Source organism: Amblyomma maculatum, chromosome 9 (assembly GCF_055883805.1).
Source record: "Amblyomma maculatum isolate TAMU_Amacu chromosome 9, ASM5588380v1, whole genome shotgun sequence".
Classification (NCBI taxonomy): domain Eukaryota; kingdom Metazoa; phylum Arthropoda; class Arachnida; order Ixodida; family Ixodidae; genus Amblyomma; species Amblyomma maculatum.
Window position 1 is genome coordinate 24,469,325 of NC_139352.1, and position 27,339 is coordinate 24,496,663.

Here is a 27,339-nt window from a genome sequence, read left to right on the forward strand (position 1 = left end):
GTTACACTGCACAAAAATGTAGTTTTTGTTTTCTTGCAGTAGCCCTTCACAATTGTTTCTATTCTGTGAAGGGCTTACATCGAATAAAAGTTGTTTTTTTACCTTGGGCTTCATGTTTGGGTTGTCTCCGCGGAGTCAAAGTTGACGTAGCTTCGAGTGAATAGCTTATTTTCGAATAATCTGTTTTTTTGTTTTTTTTACTACAGTGGACCTAGCTGTAATCCTAGAAAGGGCGGTATTGTTCGTAGGGAATCAATGAGCAAGTAGAATGTAAAGTAAAGATGCTCTATATGTGAGCTAATAGTACATTTCCCGAATACATTTGAATATCGATCAGCAAGTTAAATACGAATGGAAAGAAGAAAATTGTATGAAATAGGCCTACAATCAAAATAATTAGGAGTTAAATATTAAATTGTAAATCGCTCCTTACAAAAACATTTGCAAGAGACGAAATCTCTGCACCTTACTTGGCGCTATCATTTATTGACTTTAAGCTAACGGCCCTAACATGAAAGGAAAACATCCCAGGTGAAGATGGCATTACAATTTTAAAATATTATCTCCATAAAGTTGGTGTCATGCGTAACAAGAGCTAACTCTTACTATTCGTAACAAGGGGAAGCATATTAGGATCAGAACCTAATTAGCCTATATGACGATTTCGTACTAAGGCTAGTTTCTGAAACGCCGCATACCTCAAATTTAGAAATAGACCATGAAGGCTAGTTTGTGAAATGCCGCATCGCTCGAGTTAAGAGATAGACCATGAAATTTAGAACCGTCCCCACACGAATGCACCTTTTCCAGACTAAGAACCTTCTACCTATTGTAGATGCAAAGCGTGAGGCGTAGAATGGGGCACAAAAGGTTGTCATGTTCAGGTTTCCATTTTTACTTTGCTTCAGAACAAGACATTCCAGCGTAGAAAAGTGTGATTTGCACTTATTCTGATTATATTGTAACAGCTGTTACACTAAAGAACTACCGCAGCCGTTGAACGAGGAACGAGCTGAACCAGGAACGCGAGCAATGGGAATGGGCCTACACTTCGACGTCCTCTACTTTTACCGATTACGCTCCTTCTTGTTCTACCTCTAATGCACGTGTCAATAATACGCTGCCGGTTCGCCATTGCGAATTTCGGCAGCTTTCAATCAATAAATTTATAAAAGCCCTAAATAGCGAGGTTTCGTTCGGGAAGCTTTTACAGGAATGAAGAACGAACTTCTTTGCTAGTTTACGCCCAAGAGCCTCTGCGTCAATATACAACGTCGTCGCAAACCACGCCTGCCGCACTCAACCAGCAGTGCCGTTCGCAGATCAATATTCAATCAGACGTTACAGACATGGCGCGGACGCAGCTGGCCTTGTCCGGCTCTGCCGCTGGCGCATGTTCATGCATTGGGGTTCGTCGAATTTTAAAAACTAGTATCTTCCGAACTACTGGCAACAGTCGGGCTTGACTTAAGCGCGTCATATGCTTTTTTGCGGTCTCGAAAAGGCTTGAATGTTGTTTTTATGATGTTTTACGGTAAGTTTCTGAGGACCCTAAGAGGTAGAAGCATCCTACTTCACAGTCTTCATATATAGAAGGCCGAACAACCGATATTGTACGAATGCAGCCACATATGAACACACGTAAACATAAACCCACACTGATTGCCTCTTCCCTGATTTGAAAGAAGTCTCGACCAACAGCCTGCGCTTGGGATCAGATCATCGGAAACAAAGATTTGCTAGTAGGTAACGAGATCCAAGACTTCAAACATTCGGTATTTTCACATTCAAAAGCCAAAGTACATTTTTCTGAATAATACTTCACATCCGAAATCATAGAGAGAATTGGACGAAAGAAAGAAAGAAAGAAAGAAAGAAAGAAAGAAAGAAAGAAAGAAAGGAAGAAAGAAAGGAAGAAAGAAAGAAAGAAAGAAAGAAAGAAAGAAAGAAAGAAAGAAAGAAAGAAAGAAAGAAAGAAAGAAAGAAAGAAAGAAAGAAAGAAAGAAAGAAAGAAAGAAAGAAAGAAAGAAAGAAAGAAAGAAAGAAAGAAAGAAAGAAAGAAAGAAAGAAAAATCCAAGATTGCACGCCAGCGTGCTTTCTATAAACATTTGTGTCCGTCATACCATAACACTTTCTTCTACGGTTTATCAATCACTCATAGAGCATTGCGAAACAAGAGGCAACAAACTAGAGTCCGTTCTTCCTTCTATATGTCCCCATGTACGCTCTCTATAGCGACATATTTGATAGCACGCTTCCATTCTTAGCTGTCGACAATCGTGCGATCGCTGCTTAGATCTTCGTCGTTTATTCTTGTATGAACTCTCGCCACACAAGAAGCGGCCTAACCCCTATACAATGGTAAGCAACCGCGATGTTAATTATCATCTTCCGCGAGTTATTCTGCTCTCGCATTCCGTAACAAAATTATTGGCCTCCGCTATCAGACAGCGCCATTCACAAAAAGTAGCCGATATGCTACAAGCACTAAACCATTTATATTGCACGGCTGAAACCCAGTCCCCTTTTCACGAATACCTGAGTCGCAAAGAGGAGTTTACCTTCGACGGGGGAGGACCAAGAGATTTGGTGAAGGCCGAATCAAGCTATGAAAGAGAATCTAAGGAGGCAGAAGAGCCACGTTCAACCACACAGAACGCGCCATTGTTGCTTTCCGCTGGCTCCAAGTCATTGACCTTGAGCTGAACTGGAAAGTGTAAGTGGTGCCATTATAGGTTTGGCGAAATCATTAAATCAAAAACAAGAAAAACAATAGGGCACTGGCTGCAGCGGTATAACCTCAATAACGCGATCCACATCTTTGTGAGCGACTCGTGGTGCAGCGCAGCAGGTCACCGATCCCGTTTTATCCACATTGCTCTCGGCCTGGCTCTGTACCAAAACTAATTATTGTCCATTTCACAGACATGCCTTAATCATGTGGATACCCGTGACTCGTTGGTAAATTCACCCCACTATTAGGCATTCGTTCGCAGCTTGCAGAATATGCGCACATTGCGCGGACAAGCTAAACATTAAACATATGTTGATGGCTTGATCATATTTAATCTTTTCCTGGCAGATTTGTATAACTAATGCCGGAGTGTCTTCCGAACTGGCTAAACAACGACATGATATTTAGAGCCTGTTCTTCTGATGTGGACCATATCAAATGCATGTTGTCTGAAAGAATTCAGCGTCATTGCTTTCCTTCCAAGCTTGCAGTGAGGCTGCACACAAAATCTAAATTACAAAGCTTCGCTGCAATATTGGTGGCATGTATTCCCTGAAGAGTGAAGTTGAATGGGCCTTAGCCAGCCTTGCTAAGAACAAAGCTAGCGGAATTGATGGTATTCCAGCTGAGTTGCTTCAAAACCTCAACCACGACGCTGTTAACACACTGCATACATTATGTCAGAAGATTTGGACAACCCTGCAGTGGCCACAGGATTGGAGGAGGTCAGTTTACATCCCCATTCCAAAGAAAGGCAGTGCCAAAGATTGTTCCAACTACCGCACGATCGCGCTTATTTCGCATGCTAGCAAGGTGATGCTAAAAATCCTGCAAGGTAGGCTGCAGCAGTATGTGGATCGGGAGCTTCCGGACGTGCAAGGTGGGTTTCGCAAGGGCAGAGGAACTAGAGACCAAATTGCCAACCTTCGCTGGATCATGGAAAAAACAAGAGAGTTCCAGAAACCCATTTACTTCGGCTTTATTGATTATGCGAAAGCGTTTGACTGCGTAGATCACAGCAGATTGTGGCACGCTCTCCAAGAGATGGGAGTTCCAATTCACCTCATCTGTCTCCTCAGGAACCTTTATGAAGGGCAAGAGGCCACAGTCAGAACTGGTTATGGTCTTACTGATTGGTTTCCGATTGAGAAAGGGGTGAGGCAAGGCTGCATACTGTCGCCCTGCCTATTTAACCTATATGCAGAGTGCATCATGAGGAAGGCCGGTCTGGACGAGTCTTCAGCTGGAGAGAAGATTGCTGGAAAACGTATCAACAACCTTAGATATGCGGATGATACCACTTTAATGGCAGAAAGTGAAGCGGAACTCAAGAGACTTCTGATGCGCGTACAAGAAGAGAGTGAGAAGTTTGGGCTTAAACTGAACATTAAAAAGACGAAGATCATGGCGTCTTGCCCTATCAAGTCCTGGAGCATCAATGGACAAGAAGTGGAAGCTGTGACAGATTTTCTGTTCTTGGGTGCCAAGATTACCTCGGAAGGAGACTGCAGCCATGAAATTAAGAGACGCCTGCTTCTGGGAAAGAGAGCAGTTGTTAGCCTTGACCGCCTAGTAAAGAGCAGAGACATTAGTCTGCCAACCAAGATCCGTATAACTCGTGCTATGGTCTTTCCAGTTGTGATGTATGGATGCGAGAGTTGGACTGTGAAAAAGGCTGACCGCCGAAGAATTGACGCGTTTGAATTGTGGTGCTGGCGAAGACTCTTAAGAGTTCCTTGGACTGCCAGAAGATCAAATCAGTCGATATTGTCGACCATAAACCCTGACTGCTCATTGGAGGGTCAAATTCTAAAGTTAAAGCTCAGCTACTTTGGTCATCTGATGAGAAGAGAGGAGTCGCTGGAGAAAGATTTGATGTTGGGAAAGGTTGAGGGTCGCCGGAGAAGGGGTAGGCAGCGAACGCGATGGTTAGATGGCATTCTCGAGGCATTGCAGATGAAGCTATGTGATGTTAAGAAGATAGTGAGAGACCGGAAAGCGTGGCGTGACATGGTCCATAGGGTCACGAAGAGTCGGACACGACTGAACGCCTGAACTGAACTGATTCTCAGATTGGGAAGCTTTTGAAGACTGACAAAAACTGCAAGAAAATAACGAGCACCGATTCTGAATGTACAGTAAAACCGCGTTGCTTCTGTAGTTAGGACGACGGCTGTAGTCTTTTGTTAAAGAATTAATTGGTGAAGGCTTAGGTCGAAGCAAAATATTTACCATGCACATAAAGTGCAAAGCGCTCCTAATGCACCCTATTAGTTTGCGCCTACCCAAGTTTTTAGTACCGCGCAGACGTTGAAATCACCTTGATGAAAGATCCATAGAATAGATCACGGTCATCTGCTGTGCAGGTTGTATCAGTAACTTTATTCTTCCCCGCCAAGAGATGATAGAAGTACCCGCCGCGGTGCTGCAATGGTTAGAGAGCTCGATTGCAGTGCCCAAGGAGAGGGATCTAATCCTTGCCGTGGCAGCCGCTTTTCGATGGGGGTAGGAAGCAAGGCGCCCGTAAGCTGGTGACGTCACTGCACGTTAAAGAACACCAGGTGGTCGAAATTTCCCGAGCCCTGCAATACGGTGAATATTAAAATTTGAGTCTCTTTGACACGGAAAAACCAAACCAAGCCAAATAAAAAAATAGGTAGGTTCAAATAGTGAGTAAAAACAGAATATCTGTGTGCAGGAATATTCGAAAGTATGGCTCAGTGCAGAAAGCGAACAGGCGAATCGGAGATCCAACACTCTTTTCTATTTTTAATCAGGAGGAAGATAATAATATTTGTTGTCTGACGTTCCAGTTGATAGTAAAATTAAGCCGGAGGGATGTGAAAAGCAAAAGAAAAATCATTTGAAAAACATCACGCTGTCTGCAGATTGTTTCAGACCTCTTAACATACTTGGCGAATTCTTTTGCTCGTCGGAGACAAATGAGAGTAATTGTAAAACGCAGCGTAGACAAATTTACTTTTCCCGCGCTGAAAAATTCGACACTGAGCGCACTTGTTTTCACAAGCCTCATGAAAGTATCATTTGTTTTTTCTGGTAGAAGTCTGTGCAAAAGAATGTGCCCCGCTTTTATCCGACGCGCCTGCGGAATATGCAAGAGAATGACGTAGGTCTCAACCCTTCCAGTGAAACTAATTAAGACTACGCAATGTTAATAAAGCTTGGAGGCAAATTGCGAAAGAAACACGATCCGCAAACAGGTGCTTTCAAAAGCGAGTCTGATACCATTCTTGGCGGCCTTCTGGCGATTTTATTCCAGTGGCCGGGTTACAAAACATTAGAATGTTTGCAGAAGACATTTATACCGCTGTAGGAGTGCCCCTTACATAAAGAAGTAGAAAATTGTCCTGCCTGCTCCGCTATTCTGCTCTTTTGCTGTGCCCTCGGGGTTCAAAATTTATTTTCCCCATGGTTTGGATTACGACATTTTGTTTGTCATTCTCAAAGAACGAAATAGGAGGCAAATAACGATGTGTATCAAGATAAACACGGCTCTGATAAAATTAATAATTTGAATAGTAAGGAGAGACAATAACACCAGTATTTGAGGGTGGTATATGGAAAAAAGGCAATGAAGTCAAGAGCTAAATATTAGCAAGAGCTTAGAAACAACAAACATAAGATTGAAGGAACAAGCACTAAGCGCCGCAAGAATTATGGTGCTGAAAAGATTGATACTGTATCCACTAAGGGAAGCAATAAATGCAAATATTTGGACATGCCATTTGGTAGTCGAAACGTATTACTTTATACACGGTGGAAAAAAAAAAAGCAGACGTAGGTCAAGTTATTCTTCGAGGTAAGTATTTGATGAATTCTTCGCACGGTTGCGTGACGATGTGGGACCTCGGTCATTTTAAAATAATTACACATACTCCAGTTATTTATTTATACTGTACAGTGTGGTTTTTTTTTCTTGTTTCTCGAGTATAATACAGCAATGTATGTTCTTTAGCATGCATTTAAACAGGATGGAAGCTTGGGCGTGTTGGTGACGGTTTTCTTGCCACATAGCGCTAAACAGACAGGGACACAGCGAGACGCACGGGACGGGACGGGACACACGGGACGAGCGCCCGTCCCGTGTGTCTCGCTGTGTCCCTGTCTGGTTAGCGCTATGTGGCAAGAAAACATTTAAACTACTTTTGTAAAGAGTAATGAATGTTCGATTTATCACTTGTTCTGGTTCCAACAGTTCTTTCTCAAATCCAATCGATTACAATATAGAAAACAAGCCTCTACTTAGGTGGTGCATTAGTCAAGGAGCACAGCCTCAGGGAGATGTGCGGCATCTACGCTGACTGGAGAACCCCATAAACTGTAAAAGAATCCACGGCACCTTCTAGTACACTCTGCCCTAGCCAAGATGTCGCTTTTGAGCACTAAACCCCAAAACTTGCAGTTTTAAAATGAGGCAACTGATTTTTCGGGCAATTGATTATGGACACACTTAGAGGAAACTTGCTTGTCCGCTCTTTTGTGAGTATCCATCGATGTGTCCCAGTTTTTGTCTTGTGTTCCAAAACAGCATCGTAACTCAAACCACCCTAAAGGCTAATTTCAAACCTTTAGTTTCGATGCTCGTGACAAATGGCTGTATGTGACAAACTTTCAGAAAAAAACTGGGAAAAATAAGATGAGAAATTGGTTCGCGGACTATTTTCGCAAACGATGGCTGTGAAAAGAACGCTGCTTGGGAACGTACACGGTCGTCCACTTCTACCTTGAACACCGCTCTGCGTGGCCAGTGCTCCGCGGAGCGCCTCTCGCGGGTGCCTGGGGAACGAGCGCGCAAGCGCAGTGACAGCTGTAGGTGGGGCCTCCGCTGCGTCGTCTGCTTAAGCGGCGGCTCCGCCAAGGCGCGCTTGGCGGAGCCGCCGCTTAAGCAGACGACGCAGCGGAGGCCCCACCTACAGCTGTCACTGCGCTTGCGCGCTCGTTCCCCAGGCACCCGCGAGAGGCGCTCCGCGGAGCACTGGCCACGCAGAGCGGTGTTCAAGGTAGAAGTGGACGACCGTGTACATACGGCTCAACGAAAATGGTCACGGCATGGAATATAAGTAGATGAGCCTTCACGATGCGCAAACGTGTAAAGCTACAGCCGACTCGGGGAAACAACACATTAGAAGAATGCAGGCATTTGTGCATGCTGCCTGAGGTGTGGCACATTGCCAAGCATATCTTTCATCGCCTTTAATCCTTAGTATAGGCGACGGATAGGAGAACAAGTTATTTATATTTCGACTAGCTTTGTCGAGGTTTGGAAGATGTGAGGTGTAACGGTCGAAAGAGGTCAAGCGTTGCATCAATAAAAATTTGAATTTGAAGCATGTTTACCTAAATGAAGTACATCTTATGGGCTAGTATTGCATAGGGAACGAATTAAAAGTAAATTCTTATTGTGAGAAAGGAAGCGTTGGCATGCATGTCTGAAGAGGATTAAGTAAGGAGGCGAAATTACGAATTTTCAATAACGTAGGAGCAGGTGGAAAAGTCCAGGAATGCTTTGGAGTGCAGGAGGAAGCAATATGGCTTCAGTAGGCTTAACTGAAATCTAGGGTAGCTATAGCGATCATATATAATTGCGCAGTCGAGGATAAAACTTCGTTTCTTGGTCAAATGTAGTTTGCGCCTCTTGATCACGGCGTCTTACATTTCCACGTCCACCTCGCGTACATTTTTGCTTATTTCATCTACTCCTTGCCGCGTTTGTGTAATGCGTCATTTTGTGAAACGCGTTTTGTGAAACGCGACACTTACGGTCTTTAAACAACAGCATGCTATTTTCTAAATGGCTCACCTGTATGCCAATTTCTTGCTAATTCCCTACATTAATTTTTCTCGCAGTTATTTTGTGTATGATCATCTGCCTTTTGGGTACTCTAAGTGTGAAGGAAAATTGCATTATTCATCATTTGCCAGTGTATAGCTGCAGTGATAATGCCAAATTTTCATGTCTAAGCAAACGCTTACCAAAGGGCGTGTAAAGACTTCTTATTAATCCCTCAGATGGTGGCCAAATTTAAATCAATTACCATAGAGCTACTCCTAACCGCTCTTCGTTCGCGACGTAGTGCAACTGTTTGTCCTCTTTTACCTTGTCTTGGCTTTGAGTGCGGTTTTTAGTCGAAGCCTGTCCTGCTCAGAGAATGTAACTAGCGCAAATCCTACGGAGAATAGTGAGTTTAGTTGCAAGCCCACAGTTATCAATAGTTTTCACGAACCCTTTCATCCCGAAGGAAAGATTATGGTTGTTTTTAAAATCTGACTTAGAGCCAGAACTTCCGAATTCTTTTAGTGCTACATAAAACATAGCAAATGCGTATACTTACTGTCGCTAAGCAAAAAGAATGGCACAAGTTCTTCTCCTTGCGCGCAAATGTGGAAAACGACCGCTTTCTCGGGCAGTACATCTCTTTGATCGGCAGGCACGCTTTTAGAGTCAAATTGCTGTAAGCTCTTTGCGAACGAGGAACATGAACGGTTGGTTACAATTTCAGAGGATCAAAGCATGCGGAATCATGATCAACGACAGTAAAGGTTCTTTTTTTTAAAGGCTAAAGTAAGTGTTTGCTGGCAACTCCTAGAGATTTATGGTGGACCGAAACACCGTCCGCACAATTTGAAGCATGTACACATCTAAACGGTGAATAATTCGAAGCGTATCTTACTCGGAAAGTTTGAAGCGACACGCTTGGCGCAAGCTGTAGTTAAAAAAAAAAACAAGAAAAACAATTGTCGAGTTTGTAAGCCGAGCTGGAACCACAAATCTTGATCATCTTAAGGGTGGGCAGTTCCAACCAGTGTATCTTTCCAATATGACGCCGACTGCTGTAATGCTGATTCAATGGCGCCACTGCAGTAATTCAGGATGAAAAACACGTTTCGTTCGTGTTTTGCTTAAGTTAAGTTAAATTGGTTCACAGGAAGGGAAAGGCGCAGTAACTGTCACACTTGCTCTGTGGACACCCGAACCGCGCCGTAAGGGAAGGGAGGAAGGTGGGAATGAAAGTGGAAAGAGAGAAAGAGGAGCCGTAGTGGAGGGCTACGGAGTAATTTCGACCACCTGGGGATCTTTAACGTGCGCTGACATCGCACAGCACACGGACGCCACTTCGTTTCGCCTCCATCGAAACGCAGCCGCCGTGGTCGGGTTTGAACCCGGGAACTCCGGCACAGTATACGGGCCGGAGTTCCCGGGTTCGAACCCGACCACGGCGGCTGCGTTTCGATGGAGGCGAAACGAAGTGGCTTCACAAATAAAACGTAAAGGATGATATCCACCTACCAAACAAAGAATAAACAAAACTGTTCTGAACAGTTTGATAAATGATATAGGATACCAGAACTGACTACATCCGTCCATAATTCACGTTATTTCTCTATTTTGATACGTAGTGACTCCTGACAACACAATTCTGATGACGTTTTTGCTTCTTAAATAAAGTGTTTCTAAATATTGCTACTGGCTAATATTACGATATCACCAACAATTTAACAACACCTCTAAATTGTGCGAATATTTTTGCAACGATTTGTTTATTTATTGATTTTTAAAATAATTGAAAACACTTGTGATTAGTTTGGTTTGGTTTGGTTTGAGGGGTTTAACGTCCCAAAGCAGCTAAGGCTATAAGAGACGCCGTAGTGGAGGACTCCGGAAATTTCGACCACCTGGGGTTCTTTAACGTGCACTGACATCGCACAGCACACGGGCGCTTTGCTTTTCACCTCCATTGAAAAGTTGCCGCCGAGGCCGGGATTCGATCCCGCAACCTTGGGAACAGCGCCGTAACCACTGTGCCACCCCGGCGGGGTACTTGTGATTAGTATGTGCACTGAATTATGGTAGTGGTTGCTATTTTTCAATCAGCTGATAGTAGTAATCGGACCTCAATAGAAAGCTAGGGCTGTAAAAAGAATATTAGAGTATTTTTGTCGACGAAGGGCAGAGTGCCCATTTTTTTCGGAAAATAAAGGGTTGCATTGGACAACGACGAATTTGTTTTGGATATATGCTAATTGTGAAGGTTATGAATTTCTTGCGTCCGTGTTATCTGCCCTGTGAGAAATATTCACTCGCACCTTGAAGTGACTTACACGGATATTTGTAAAAATTTATTTTCAAGTCGGCAGACGCGTTGAAAGTACCATTACATTTGTTGCGAATGTGATGGAACCCAATGGGGAGATATGAAATAATCTTCTGAAGAGTGCTACGCGATAGAATTTAGAAGCATTTATTAGCTCGTAAAATAATTCATGATCTCATTATGCTACTATCCTTCGCGAGAATATTGTGCGATGTTCTGAGATGAGAGAGAAATCCTAAGCCAAGAACAGCTGGCGGCATTGTGCATGAAGGATGGTGGAACATTGAAATTGCTCTCTAGTTGTAGGATCAATACTTGAAGCAGCGCTGATGTTTTTGCCTTCCAATAATCCTAAACTAACTTCCTGTAATGTGACGAACCAAGAGGGGGCTAAGAACTCCTAGATGCTGGGTATAGGTTTTGTTAGATTATATTCAGGTACTACGAAACAAAATTTCCATTTATTTATTTATTTATTTATTTATTTATTTATTTATTTATTTATTTATTTATTTATTTATTTATTTATTTATTTATTTATTTATTTATTTATTTATTTATTTATTTATTTATTTATTTATTTATTTATTTATACCACAAATGCCCATATGGGGTATTACATGAGCTTCCCTTCCCTTTCTTCCCTTTAAGCTTCCCTTTACAAGTTGACGTGATAACGCATTTCACACAGCTATTTAATTTATCATCTTTTTATGGTTATTTTAGGGGGTTTTAAAATAAACAATTATTTTTACTGCCGTACCAGTAATTATCCCAAACATGCGTTAGTAATCCATTTGCGCCACAACGCTTTCTCCTGGTCTTATTCTAATACGACTCGTACAAACTATCTTTCGCGGCCTCTACGTTGCATGCCCGCTGGCATGAAGAATGCTTTGGTTCAGACTTGAGCGACGGAAATCTTATTTTCTTAATTCTGTCTTCTGAAATTAGAGTTGCCTGCAAGTAAATTTTGATTTGTTTAGACTCTCCAAAGATCCATTTGTTTTATTTAAGGAGTAGAAATTTGCACATGGTCATTCGTTCGTGACGTAATGACCCAATTGACAATAATGATTGTTTCTAATCACCAGAGGAAATGTCTACGCCGATTCCAGTGCCGATATTTTCGTTCCAAGATATGTAGACTGCATCACGTAATCATTTACTTTTGCATACAAGACACTGATCAATGATAGTATTTTCCACTTCACTGGTTGCCAAGCTTGGCATTTGTAGCTGCCAGATGAGTGCAATTAAAGTAAACCGGCTAATAACAGATGTAACACGAGGCTAAGCAATATTGTAGAAAAAAAGAACCTCAACGTGTTTTAGAACTGTACGTGTAATTCAGTTTCTTTTTATCCAGCTCACCACAGAATTTCCCTACTTCATATTGTGACTTGCGGTGCGAGCGTGGTATGCTTGTAATATATGCGCTCTACAAAATATTTAGGATATTATGCAGTCGGATTCAGCGCAGTGCGTTGTAAATACGACGCTCTCTGGGACCGGTGTGCAAATCGCACTCGCGCTGAACATTTGTTAGCGAGCTTTCATACATGTTTAGAATACCTGCGTTGTAGGTTTACATATAGACAGCACAATTCTGATGTAGAAAACCCGAACGGTGTGCTCCGGAATCGATGCGCGAAAATTAGCTCTGCTAGGTTGGACAGAAACTTTATGCGATAATATGAGCGCGCTAACCATTCAGGGCACGCCTTCTCGTTTACAATCACTCTTAAGCCAAGCGTTAGAGATATCTGCTGCGCATACCATCGTGCACGCTCAGCATTACCCGCGGCCGTTCTTAACAAGTGTGTTTTTGTATTTTCCAATTTACTACCGGTATCTGCATTTTTTTGCTGTCTTGCGAATTAACAACAGCTAACAACTGACCAAATTAATCGGCTAGAAATAGCTTTATAATTAGCTAAAACGTAGTGACCGGTTTTTCGGGTTAAAGTGTTGAAGCACCAGTGCAGTAGTGCTGCATTCTGCGGCAAGCAATAAAATACACCGAGAGCAAGCTATGCTTTCCACTTTGACTTGGAATGTATAGGCATAGTGCTGATTGAGTATGCAGAGTAGTCCCAATTCCTACAAATATATATATTGACAAAGAACAAGGACTTACAAAAGTACAGGATTTCCTCGATAAATTTGTCGTTTGGAATTACTTGCGAGACGCAATTGATGTTGTAATTTCATCTGACTCCTTGGGGAAATGTAAGGCAGGATGATATGCAGAGAGCACCGTTTACTCTACCTAAGGGGGATGTGACTTTCCCGAAATGCGGTAGGTAAACTGTGCCTTTGGCCAAAACAGAGTGAGCGGGAAAAGCAGGAAGAGAAAATTAGGTATAGATTTGGCAATATGTCATTGTGTTTGCAAAAATGGTTAACAATAGTACATTTGCCCTTAAGCAGCAATGCCCCCAGACAACGCGAAAACGGTTTTCCATCAGGAATTGACGAGTAGGAACAGCCATTTGCTATATGTAGTAGCAAGGACCGAATTTGTTGACAGTGTCAAATGAAAGAGAAGTAGGTGGAGCGAAATGGCAGCAAGGGCGCTGCATCGAAAAATTTCAATTTCGTACCCAATGCCCGTGCCATTGATTAGCCCTCAGTATTTGATGGAAGCAAGATCTCCTTGACCCAAAGGCCAAACACGACATCTACTCGACTTCTAAAGTGTTCCTTTGATATTAGCATAGGTTTTATCTCCGATATTTCTTTTTGTGTACTTTCTATGGTAATATCTAATAGGGGTGAGGAACGTATTTTACGTCACTGTTGTATCCAAGTATAAGCTATGTTACTCATCTGAGGTATCCACATCATGATTATTGCTACCATGCCATTTCGATTCATTCGTGGTGCTTGAGAAGAGCTGTTACGGTGTCCTAGTTCTTTGTGTAACTTAAAGACGAGTTGATATGAAAACGATCATTGCAGTAAGTGAAAAGGTTTCGGAAGGTAACTAGTTGATTTATTGTAATATTTAATCATAAAAAAACTGTGGGTAATGAAACAATGAAGTACAACGCATGGTTAGAAGTTTTTTAAAGTGACCTGAATAAAACAGGAAACATAGGAAACACAGCTTTTATACCCCACCAGACACTCTGTTGGGAAGCGCCGGACGGTTCAGTTCTGAGTCAGTACTAATATATCGTTTATTAACAATTTCACCTACCCGCTACACCCTTCGTACGAGCAAGATTGAGAAATTCATGTCAAGGTCAGGTATCAGAGTGTAGGGTGCTGTATAAACACTGAGCATAAAATTAAATATACGTGGCCTTTCTATCCCGCGCAATTAGGATATGTATTGTAACCTCCTTTATGAGCTATGTATGTAATAGCTAAATCTCGCTAGTGCTCACATATAGGAGAACTAGAGGAAGAAAATGGCTGCACAGTATGAAAGAAAAAAGAACAAATGCTGAGGAGGAGGCTCAGTTCACATGCCAAACCAACTTTTTGACAAGAGGACTTGTGTTCGTCTGGGCAAAAACAAATCCAATTGTTGAAACGGTGGCTTCGCCTGTCAACCGAGTGCACACATTTATGGCATACACTTGAACCCCACAAGAAGCTGAAAGGTTCGACTTAAACTGAGAATGCAGTAATCAATAGAAGAGAAATATCAGGGGTAACGTTGAGAGAAACATGAAAGCGAAATGGGCGAGAGAGCAAAGGTGAATGAATTACATCCTAGTCAAAATCAAGGGGAAGAAAAGGACATGGGCAATGCGATGGCAAAGTTGCGTATGGACCTTAAGAGGAGACAAGCAGGCAGACGGTGTCACCCATGAAGGCTCCAGGTACTATACAGGTCACGTCTACTCGAAATAATTAAGCAAGTACGGAATAAAACACATCAGTTGCGACGCTTGGGGTCGCACAAGCGAGCACATGGAAACTGTAGCAATTCGGGACACTTGCTGAAGAAGTTATAAATCTGCAGAGAGAGCAGTTGTACTTCAGAGGCCGATGTCTGTGAATACATCGTGAGTATGGAATGTAATTCCCTGCTACGTGGACTCCCATGCCTGCCGTGGGTTCCGGTTCTGCACCCCTCGAACGTCAACAAAAAATTCAGCTTTAATTTTAAAACACAAGTATAACCATTCCAGGAGGAGCCGCAAGCACATTTCAAATGAGCTGTTTTTTTTAACATGAGACAGCTGCAGCTTGTGCGCCACGACAAAAAAAAAAAAAAAAAGAAGAAAACCCGCAGTATGCTTTCTTTTCAACTTCAGCCTGAAGCATTGCAAGCACTGTTCTACATTTCTACCCGACTCCAAGTAGCCCTACTGTCTGCCCTAATACTAACCACTTCAAAGCAAGGTCTCGCATTGAAGCAAAGTTGCCTACGATGAAACGCAGCAAGAAATCCACCGAATTGTTACAGCAACCACCCGATTAAGGCTTTTTATTCTCTGGAGGCGGCAAATTTGCGTCACACTGGCCACTGGTCTGTGACTGAATTTGTGAAAAGGGGAGCTATGGTCCTGGCGTCGCCAGATGGCCCCAGAAACCTTTGATTCATCGTTTAGGGAGATGGGACCAACATGAAGATTTTTATGGCAATGCTTCCCTTTAGATCTTTTTCTCGCCGATAAATACCTGCTTTCATGGTGTAGCTTACAAAGCGCCTACCATTCTTTAATCAGTTATGAATTGACAGGCTAAACAGAGCAATGTCTTAGTGGTTAGCTAAAGAAGCTTTTTTAAGCATTCAGGCATGTTTTTGGGGCGTAAAAGAAAAAACATTTCCAACGAAAAGACAATAATATTGCGCAACGAGATGTTTTAAACGAAGCTAGTAACACCTGCCAACTACGTCCCAGATTTGGAACTCTTCGTTATCATCCTGATTACTACGGCTATTCTACAGATTAGGTGCTATATTATATTATATTATCTATATATGGCTCGACAATATTAGTAGGTGTATCAGATTTATAAATGGCTTGATTTATATCTACATTAGAGTTATTATCTAAATGAGCTTTTATAGTCCAACTTGATTGTATAGATAAGGAAGTTACGCTTCTAGCCATTCTCCAGAACGCTGTTGTCAACATTTAAAAGCGGGATTAGCGGTACTTTTGGTGGCAAGCGATATTCTAAAGCAACGACAACGAAATGCAAACACAGACTGAGGAAACAAACTGTCAGTAGCTATCACCAGCTATTCCCAGACGGAAAAAAAATACAGAACTGTGTCAAAAATACGGCAAAATATCCTGTAGTTATGTCGTAACTATCAGATTTTTGTGTAGTTCTGTAGTTTTTTTGTGGTATATTTCTGTTGTCTGTAGTTCTGTAGCACTTTTCTGTTGTTGTTGTACAGAACTTTCTGATGTTACTACAGAATGTTTAGTTGTCACAACAGGGTTGCCGTCAAAAACCGCACAGAAATTTTATCGTAACATCAAAACATTTTCTGTAGTTTTTTCCGACTGGGTTATCTAGTGATTAGTTGCAGCCCTCGATTATCCCCTGGACCGTATCATAATCACCAAATGGCGTTCAGTATTAGAAGCGAGCTGATTACGTGCGTGCAACGTATACGCATTCGAATATGCAACCATTTCTTTCTTTAAAAGTAGTAAGGATAATGTAATTCTTGCTCTACCCAAGAAAAATTCACTGGCGGTATGCAAAATGGCGTTGTTTTCAAGGCACATGGTTGCTTATATTCGCCGTTCACCTCTTCCGGAGGACGGTGAAGCTGAGTTCGCCCGCTCTTGAGGGCTGCGCAACACGTCCCCTTTTCTTAGACTTCAAACAAAACAGTCGGAATAAAATGCACGGTAATACTTACTCGGTCGCCTGTTCTTGACGCACACAAACACGCCTATGCGCAAGAAATTCCCGAAGTGAAGCGCAACTGGGAGCAAATAGTCGCGTGCATTGCTTTCGTCGTGCTAAGCGCTAGACATGAAAATAATCTAAGAAATAAGGGTTGCGGCTTAAGTGGAGCTGGCGAATAAAAGTATCACACTCGACTGCAAGACATAATACAAAGTATGCCTTACATGACAAAATGCAATCATCAATCTTATATTATCATGTAATTCATAACTTAGCGGTATATTTGTCATTTGCTCTGGGTTATGAAACGGATGAAAAAGTTATATTCTGAGCTTTTGTCGAGCAGTCTGTTTACAGCAAATCTTCAGCATGAATACGCCGTTCGGTTCCTATGGTGAGAGCCTTTGAGTGCATTTCTCATTGAAAAGTATTACAAATAAAGGTCAATAACTCGGCCTGCGTTAGGCAACGTAAATAGAATGAAACTTTTTAGCGGTAGTATTTCGCTTAAAAGCGTAGCGGGAAGTACTTTGAATGCGGCGCCGTTTTGTTTTTTTCTGCATTCTAAAAACAAAAGTTCACTAAGCAGCAGCCCAATTAAAGCCCCCTTCGTGACCGGAAGCACTCCACTGTTTTGATAGCTAGCCTTCCTGGCCGGCGTTCGTGTCCCATCGACATTCCACTCGATGTGCGATGACAGCCAGTGTTAACTGAGCCTGGCTAATTGATGCTTAATTAAGCGTGTCGCTCCATTCAGTTCTTACACAATGCCGGTATTTCATTTTTTCGTAAGTGGAAAAGTTTATTGACGCCGATCCACTTGACTTCAAGTGAGAAAACATGTTTTTGAGGAAGCCCCCCAAAGCAATGCTTCCTGATTGCTGTTAGTTTTATAATGGCTGCATTGCTGTCCGGCAGGAGTGAACGATCATAATGGACCCCTTGCCTGAACTAAGCCTTCAACCTGGAACTACAAGGTACCGTGAGATATGTTGATTCTGCGAATAGGACTAGGAACGTTTGACAAAAATGGAAGCGAATATGGCGGTGAGGAAGCGGCGCATGCTCAAGGCCCCTCAAAGACTCCTCCCCTTACAAAAGGAACGAAAATAACCAAGTTATACGGAGGCGTGCTACGTCATGTCCTTCTATTTAGTTGACCTCCATGATAGACACGGGACGTATCCGTGTCTCCTGTCTAGAAATAGAAACCTTGACCTATAAATATGCTTCATGAACCCAAACTCACATTTACGGCTCTGCCTAAGTTCCCAGACTCCATATCATAGTGGCATTTGCTATATACATGTCATTTGGCAGGGGTGAAAGTTCGTGGTGGGCCAGTAAACGTAGCGATCTCAAACAAGACACTCTCTTGGCAGCTTAGATTAAAATAATGGTTTGGTTAGAGACCTTCTGGTTTTTCTAAAGAAATGCCTGAATTATGAAAAAGAAATGTGATATTAAAACGCCTGCTTGGCATCATAAAAGAGAGTAAATTGTTGAGATGGATTCAGATATTCTTAGAAAACGGGATACAGACGCAATATTTGAAAACCTGCGTGTATTTCACATGTCAAACACCTAATTTATTAAATTCAATTCGCTTTGCTATATTGAACATAATAGACATAATAGGCATATAGTGAATGTGTCTGTAAATTTATTCTACACATTAGCACGGCAATCTTTTTTTCGCACTCCTAATACGTATCAGGCATGAACTTGCCCCAGCGCCTTCTTAGCACAATAATAATAATAATAATAATAATAATAATAATAATAATAATAATAATAATAATAATAATAATAATAATAATAATAATAATAATAATAATAATAATAATAATAATAATAATAATAATAATAATAATAATAATAATAATTGTTATTTGCGTGCGCATCTTCGTGCTGCACCACAAATAAGAAAATAAAATGCACACGCAAGTTTTACACAAACAGAACACAAAAGAAGAAACAAATAAAACAAGAAATCAAATTGAGACAAAAAGAGTCACGAAGAGAATGATATCAGTAAGTAGCATCTTGTAGACACAGTAAGAATTGTAGAGCCTATCCCAGAAGACAAAAAAAAATAGAGAAAAAGAACAGAAACATACATTACCCATAATATTATAGAAATATAGATAAAATAAACAACCTTTCCAGACGCAACAAGTGTGCCGTACCTAAGACACAAGCTAAATATGCAGAGACATACAGTAAAGAAATACAACTGAATGCGGGACAGTAAGATTCAAACATAAAGCTTAAAGTTAAAATATATATAGGAAAGGGATAAAAAGCAATTCGAGATACAAACAGCATCGAACAAGAGAAAAGGCAAAAATGAAGTAATAGAATATTTAGGCTAGAAAATGGAAGTTATATATGTGACGAAGTGCTGTTTAGAATACAAGGATAATAATAATAAGAATACAATACCTGTAATAATGCATATACGCTTTGTCTGGAACAGAAATGAGACTGAATAAATAGTGTATACATATATCCATATAATTCCTATTCAAAGCAGTTCCTTGAACCCTCCTTTTCCTTAGAATTTGAATCGCAGTCATTACATGTTCTAACCACGAGTTCCTGATAGCGGTACACCTGTCTGAGAGCTTTTGACGCGGCTAATGCAGCTGAAGAGTAAGATCTGAAGTTTCCCTTCCTCGGTAAATGAGATCCAGCAGATGAGGCATTCCACATGTGGGGGCCAGTATGCATCTTTGTGGCATGCGCTCGAAAATGAGGCTAGTTAATCGGGACATTCATATTCCTTTGCTGTTCCTGATTCACGTCAAACATAGCAAAACTGTGGGGATTTCTTTGTCGCAAACAAATGTCGATTTTTTCAAGTGTTTCTTTAGGAGAGAACCGTCATAATTTAGGTTAGTCGAGAAGCAACTGGGTTATTGGCAGGGATTGAAGGACGTTCGAGTGCATGTCAACTTATTTATCTACCTCTAAATATGTTGGTATCAAGCAGTAGCGGAAACACTGCCGGTATCAAATTTGAAGTCAATGATCTATAGGAATGGAATCTAGCCCTGTTCCTTTTCCAGTGATGCGCATTTTTCTGGTGCTCCCATAAAGAAAAGATCTGTTAACTTTTTAGAGCAGAGCTTATCGACGAAATAATTTCATCTCAGCTAGACTGCTTACCAGCTCCCACAACAGGAGGGTGCGCATCAGGAGCTATTTTCTTGAAATCTTTCGAGCAATGAATATCCCACAAAATTGGACACCCAATTACGCCTGACATTTTCAGAGAAAGAAGTTCCCGGCAACAAAGAATGCAGCTTATTTTATATTATAACGTTTTCAAAAACAATATGCGTTACACTTAATCTCCGCCTTCAGAGCATGACGCGATAGCCTACCGAACCACCCGACATAGAACACCCTGCTATAACCAAGCCGCATGAAACAGTATGTGTAGACTTAGGGTAGCGTGCTTGACTGGGCATTCAAGAGCACTGAAAGGTTTATTCTTATTTCATCTTCTCACATAAAAGTGTCTTCTTATTCCATCTTCTCAAAGCAACACGAGTTGACAGCTCCTGCGAGCGTTCTATTAATAATCGCACAAACGATCAAAGAATCAGCACATAGCCAGGATATTTGCCAGAAGACACCTGTCAGCATCAAGGTTTCAATTTTTCACTCACACCTGTCAGCGCCAATACCGACGCAAAATTGTCTGAGTAAAGGAGCCTTTACAATACCGCGTTAAAATGTCTACCGTATTAGAACGAATGAAAAGAAGCTATGTGGAATACTGCAACTGGCGCAATCGGCATGTTACGATCGTGACGAAGAAAAGCCAGGAACTAAATATCGGGGCCTAGACTCCAGAAGTGTTTTTCACAGTAATATAGCTTATTAATTATCACAGGACTTTAACGCGAACACAATTTAACCCTCTCTGATTAATTAGCCTACGCTCTCGTCTTAGTATTTCATCCTTCATTCTTCTGTATGATTTACCTGTCAGGTTGTTGGTTTCTCACATCTCTCGAGGGTACTGTTTTGACCGCAATGCTTCATGGTCCCGTCATCTATAAGAACTAGTGATCTTGCTACAGTACGCTGTGTGGCCTCAATATTAGGAGCATGCCACTGCTAGGTGCTGGTTAGCCAGTTATCTGGTCGGACATTGACCAGTGAGTGGATTGTGTGACGTCGCAAGAGCATATAACATGACTAGATTAGCAAGAGCTTCAATCAACTCGGGTACTTCTTTCGGGATGAGGCCCGTAAGTCCAAATCGAGATTGTCATACGTGGATTCTGCATTATACATGCTGCCCGGATACCACAAAGGCCGTTTCTTACGATTGGGCTAACCTTGGCCGTATATCTTGTTAGGAGGAAGTTCATATACAGCCGCTACTTAAGAGTGAATTGTGAGAAGCAGGGGGCAGTTAACAGCATCAGAATTTGAGAAATTAGCAACTACGCAAGTGACCCATTTCTTGCACATGAACAAAAATCACCAAGGTCAGGGCCTGACAGGAATCATTACAGCTCGCGTTACGTCCTTACAAACAAAGCTTCAGTCTTCATTATTTTTTTTTTTACTTTCTTTGATCACTGGAGCATGAAGTTCTGTGTGCCATTAAATATCCAATAAACTAAAGCCGCTATTTTCATTCCTTTCTCAATTGCCGGGCTATTTGAAGTTTAAAAGAACATTACTTTAAAGTCATGTTTTTTTTAAGTATGATAATGTATTCATTATGTGTCACAGTTATATGTTACATGCCTCTCTTATGACAGTGCCATTTTGCACTGCCGCAATTTGCTTGGACGTGCGGGGGAGAATTCTGAAGTTAAAACTTACTCTTAAGTCTCTGGTGCAAAAGCGGGGGATGTAAAATGTGACTGCCAGCACAGTCATGAATTAAAAAGCAAAAATGCCGACCGAAACTTTGTACCTTCCGTTAGAGTGCTTAGGTGGTCGCCGTGAAAAAGACACCTCGGACTGGAGACGAGATGCTAATGACAATAGCCTAGCTCTTCCACCCATAGAATTTTAATTTAGCCTGCAGATTTTTCTTATCTAAAATTCTTTGTGCATGGTCTCTAACAAAGCACTGAAATTGTTTTCAGCAATGTCAAGCGCCCGTCCGTGCACTTCTCTCATAAGCGCGCGCAGAAGCACTGTCGAGCGCACGTAAAGAATTTGTAGAGTGAAAAAAAAAAAATCAAATGTATAAAACGTGATGAGTACTACTAAGACCTTATTTTTATTCGCGAATGAAGAAACGGAGCCTACACTAAATATTTAATAACCGTAGGGATAGACATTGATCATAATTTGTTTCTTTGAAATGGAAAATGAATTTCAGGGAACAAATTATAAGGGCGTAAATATACGATATATACCCGCAACAAAAAACCGTCGAAAAGAAAAAAAAAAAAAAAAACTCGTGTAACGTAGTGTAATGCTTGTGCAGTCAGTGAGCCTCCAATTTTCTGCGGCACGATCCACTAATCTTGGCTTAGCGAACGTGGATGACCTCCATTTTCCGCCTCATGGTTGGCCGGCATAGAAATAGCTCTGCGGCTGCGCGAACAATTTCTTGCCGTTGATTTTCCACAATCTCGCCACTAAATAATGAGCGTCACGAAGAAAGCTGGAGAAGCTTCATACAAAATGAAATATGTGACGCACGAAGGCTGCTTCGTAATATTAGAGAACATTCTTAGCAACAACCTCGTCGAAAGGCATCTCACTAAAATAAGTTTTCTGTTTGTTTCCTTTTTATTTCTGTAACACGCCTTCTACACAACGCAATATTTTGGGGCAATAATGTGATATCTTGGCTGGGTCTAACATCTTGCCTATTGTTACTGTCCCATGCGTAGAAATGTATTACTCATTAGTAATATGTTCTTTTTTAGCTCAGGCAGGTTATATATATATATATATATATATATATATATATATATATATATATTCTATATCTTTTACAAGTACTCCGGCTAAAGATGATAAAGTGTGAAATTTTATGTGGTTGATATTTGAAGAGGAAGCTCTGCCTATGATGATAATTTCTGTCTCCAGGCAGACATCCCATCAATATAATGCATCAATCTTGTAGCGGCAATGAAAGAAGAGTTATGTGGATCGTTTTTGCAAGTTTTATTCTAACTATGTATCTCAAGGCAAAAGTATGTCGACAGACTTTTAAACGCAATATTTCTATTCATGACCAGAAGGCAGGCACTGTGTTCAGAACAGCTTTCAAACCACAGTAGCCATTTGCATGGCCAGTTCTGCGAAGACGTAATAGCGAAGGTCGCTTGTGAGTCGGAAAGCCGTAGTCGTTGGGCTTTCCACGAAGGGGTAACAGAAGTACAAGAAAACAGCAATAGCAACATAATACCATAAAGCGACAAATTGGGCTAGATTGTTACCAACACCAGAGATGCTCCAGGTAAATGTTTTTCTTTGGAAACATGCTTTATGGGGCTATGGACGCGGCTGGAAGAGGGCGTCAGCTTTATCGAGATGACATTTGGAGAGAATTTCGCAAAAGAGCACACCTACACTACTGTGCTGCCGCAGTTTATAACAAGCTTTATTCAATATATGAAAAGAGAGAACATTCAGAAGACAATCGGGTCTAATCGCTTTTTATTCATCGGCTCATTTTCAAACTGACTTAATATTTTTTTTTTTTTCGCTTCACTTGCATCCTTAATTTATTCCAATCCTCGATGGAATTTGTTTTCGACTCTCTCGTTTCTGTCTTGTGCTGACCAAAAGCATGCCTTCATAATTACTCGTGGGCTAAACTGGTAAAAGACCAATATTACCCGATTTTTATATTCATTGTGAATGTCATGAAAATTTAAGAACGCGCCTTACCAACCCTATACAGAGCTGCCGAGTTGCACATTGGAGGTTGAAGTAAACCAGATGTGGTCTGACCTAAATAACTGAATTCCAGTTTCTGCTTAACTAATCGGTCAAATGGTTGAGCGCCGCAGAGGCACATTGTTGCTTCTAAATCCGTTCTTCAATGCACAGCTTGAAAATATAGAATAGAATGTACTGAACTTGCGGTTGTAAATTACCCAGAGCGGCAAAGTATTGCGTCGGAAACTTGGCTCTGGAAGCTCTCCAGTGTGTGTAAGCACAAAGGGGGCTGCACCTCGAGCTAATTTTCGAGTAAAAGCCTCACACAAGCACATAATACGCTGCGAAGCGGGAACTCTTCGCTCTCGTTACAACACTTTGCCGAGAATTTGAAGTAGTGTCCCAGTTCAGTTGTTCTGCTGCCACGTGACAAAGAGCGAGAAATATTCGACTGAATGCTTTTTAATGAAAAAGAACGCAGCGCTAAGTTGGAGTAGATCTCAGATGTATTTTCACTTTGCAACGCAGCTTGATGTAATTAGGCGATAGTTAAATGTAGAAGACGATGTAGGCGAACTGACTGTGGCCAAAATAAATTACAATGTACGTAAATAGCAGTGAAAAAGTTGGTAAAGCTGAATATGAGCATTTTTATTTCTTTTTCGTCGCGCATGGTAACAAACAATGCGAACTCCACTCCTTGCTGTTTTGGAAGCAATAGCAAAAAATTGACGAGTTGAAGATTTCTCAAAGACGGTTTTTGTCTCTCGAAAACATTTTCTTTTGTTACCGCACGCGCTTATAAGGAAGAGCTCTTTTTCTATGCCTTAATATGCATTAACTTGCGCGAAAATTGTATCAAAGACTCTTAACAAGATTTGAGCAGTGTTGCAGAACAAGTAACAGCGCTACAATTTCAGCAATTATTTATTACAAGAAAACGCACAGAATATATGCTGCAGTTGACAAGTATCTTTCTGAACGCGTCCTACATTGTTCCAAATCCATCAAGAAACTCATATTCAAATTTATGCAGCACCTGTGCAACAAACTAACTCATCCTGACCTGTCTTGATTTGACAAATTTAAATGAGCTTCCTGTGAACACACCTTTGCATTTCTTCGAGATGTTTGTGCGGAACAAAAGAGCGTGACAACTCCCACCACCTCATTTTCTACAGTGTAAATTAAGTTTGGGGATGGTGCCAACTATTATTGCGTTCTTGTGCACACGAAGTGTTTCAATATTACATCGGCGTGTTTGGCCGACATATACCTCCCTGCAAGAGAATCCAGCTAGAACGAGAGGAATAAGGTGGCTATACGGTATGAAATAGAGGGAGAGAAAGAGAGAGAGAGAGAGATGCTAGATCGTTCCTGCGCACACTGCATAGGGTTTGCTATGCTTGTTTTTTCACCCAAAGATTTCGTACCTTTTTCTCAGATGTTCCCTGCAAAAGCTGCCAAGTTTGTATGGAGTGAAAATGATGGCTTGGAACTCATATTTTGTGCTTAACTTCTGCAAGTTATGGGCGAAACAGAGCGTGTATGGGAGCACTACCGGTTTGAACGCTTGTACATGATCTTTCCTTTCAACCTTTCTTTCTCCTTTAATTTTTGACTAGCTTTTCAGATACAGCAGACGGTAAGGGAGTCAGAAACCCAGCATGTATAAATTTTGTGACCCGTCTGCCAAAACTATCTGTTGCCTTATGTCAACATGATTTCTCTCATGATGTAGGAAGGCAGAGCGACGCTATTGCTCCTTTTGCTTTTTTTCATGCGCTTTATTGAACAGCAGTTCAATAAAGTTGAACAGTTCTACTTAAGTTGAGGACAACCCAGAGGGCTATGGAACGAAAAATGGCAGGGGTAACATTAAGAGATAGAAAGCGTGCAGAGTGGGTCAGAGAAATAACTCAAGTTAACGACATTCTAGTGGAAATTAAGAAGAAGAAATGGACATGGGCAGGACATGTAGTGCGAAGAGAGGATAACCGATGGTCGCTGAGGGTAACAAACTGGATTCCAAGGGAAGGAAAGCGTAGCAGGGGGCGGCAGAAAGTTAGGTGGGCGGATGAGATTAAGAAGTTCGCAGGGGTCAAGTGGATGCAGCTAGCACAGAACCGGGTTAAGTGGAGAGATATGGGAGAGGCCTTCGCCCTGCAGTGGGTATAATCAGGCTGATGATGATGATGATGATGATTGAACAGCAAAATTTCCCGGCACTGGGACTGTATACGTCCAGCGTTCGTGGTCTTCGACAGCAATGATTATCAATCTAAAAAATTGGCAGTAGCTTATCTACCATAAGGCAGGATATCAAAAGCGAAAGCAATTGTATAGTCGCGGATGAGACCGAATCGTTTCTCGGTTGTTGTTCTTGTCGCACCTTCTTCTCCGCCGCCTTGCGGCGCCACTTTGCAATGCTCTCTTCTCGTTCTTCGGGAGTTTCCGTCTCTGGATTCGGCTTGTGAGCGACCGTAGCGAGCGCTTGCACTAAGCATTAAGCGTTGTTGTCTCGTGCATCACATATCACTACAGACTCGTCGCAATTGTCAGCGTATACACCTTCCTAAGAGAGCGGCTGCTGCACGGCTTATCTGAGGAGCACCGCGCACGCGCAGTGAGGCGCTTAGCGAAGCGATGACGTCACGCGAGTTGCAATAGGGCTCGGTTGCATAGGAACGGAAGCGGAATACATTCCTCTCGTGAAAAATGACTTTGTGGCAGAGTATTTTAAATTATAGAGATTGTTTTGAAGAATTACCTTCAGTATATTTGAATTGCTCCTTGCTAAGTGGAACAACCAACAAGCGATCTGAAATTTATATGCAAATGAAAGCTTGCTGACTCTTCATTAGGTTTTCGCTGGTGAATCGCTTTCTTGAAGCATTAAATTCTATTGTTTCCATCTCAACAGGCAGTGGCGTCTTGTGAGGTCTTCAAAATCAATTTACCTGATCGTTTAAGTATTCTACATAAAAATCTGCCTAAATATGTTCCCTCCCATATACATAGGTACTGAATGTTTTAGACATTTTTTTCCATCTCTTTATCCATTGCATAAGAAACGCATGGTGGCAAACTAGAGATCTCGGGCAGAAAAAATCACGATAGTGCCTCGCCCTATGTCCGTACACATGAAAGGAGAATAGGCGGGCCGACAACGTTGATGAGACAGCTGCCGATACCGTGCATTCTCACAACAATGCCTCCGTGGGCTGCTCCTTTCCCGCAGCCAATTACACGCAGGTCTCCCGGGAGCCACGACACGTGCATCGAGCGGTGCGGTCGGCACTGGGTACGGGCAAGACGGAGTGAGAACACTCATGGCCGCCCTGGAAGAGAACTGCTTCTCTGATGAGAGTTGCCAGCCAGCCACGCAAAGGGGAATAAGGCTCCTCCCGAAAGAAGAGAGGTGACCACTGAGTTAGCATAGCCACTCGGAAGTAGCAAATGCATTGCATTCATGAATAGGTTTCTTGTTGGCATATCTATTGCTTCGAGGTACCGGACGTACCAAAGAAACTTTTAATACAGTGCATTAGTCAGACACATGCGCTGTGAAGACACATGCGCTCACATTTATACTCAATATTCTTTTTGTAACATCACATCGGAGCTAATAGATACTGCTTCATTCAATCGCACTTCTATTCCTTTAGAACACGACCTAATGGAATGTTCTGTATTTTGTTTATGTCATATTACGCCTCTTTAGAACTGCAGCGAATGACTAAAGTTTCAGCAGCCGGCTACGATGAAATATTTTACAT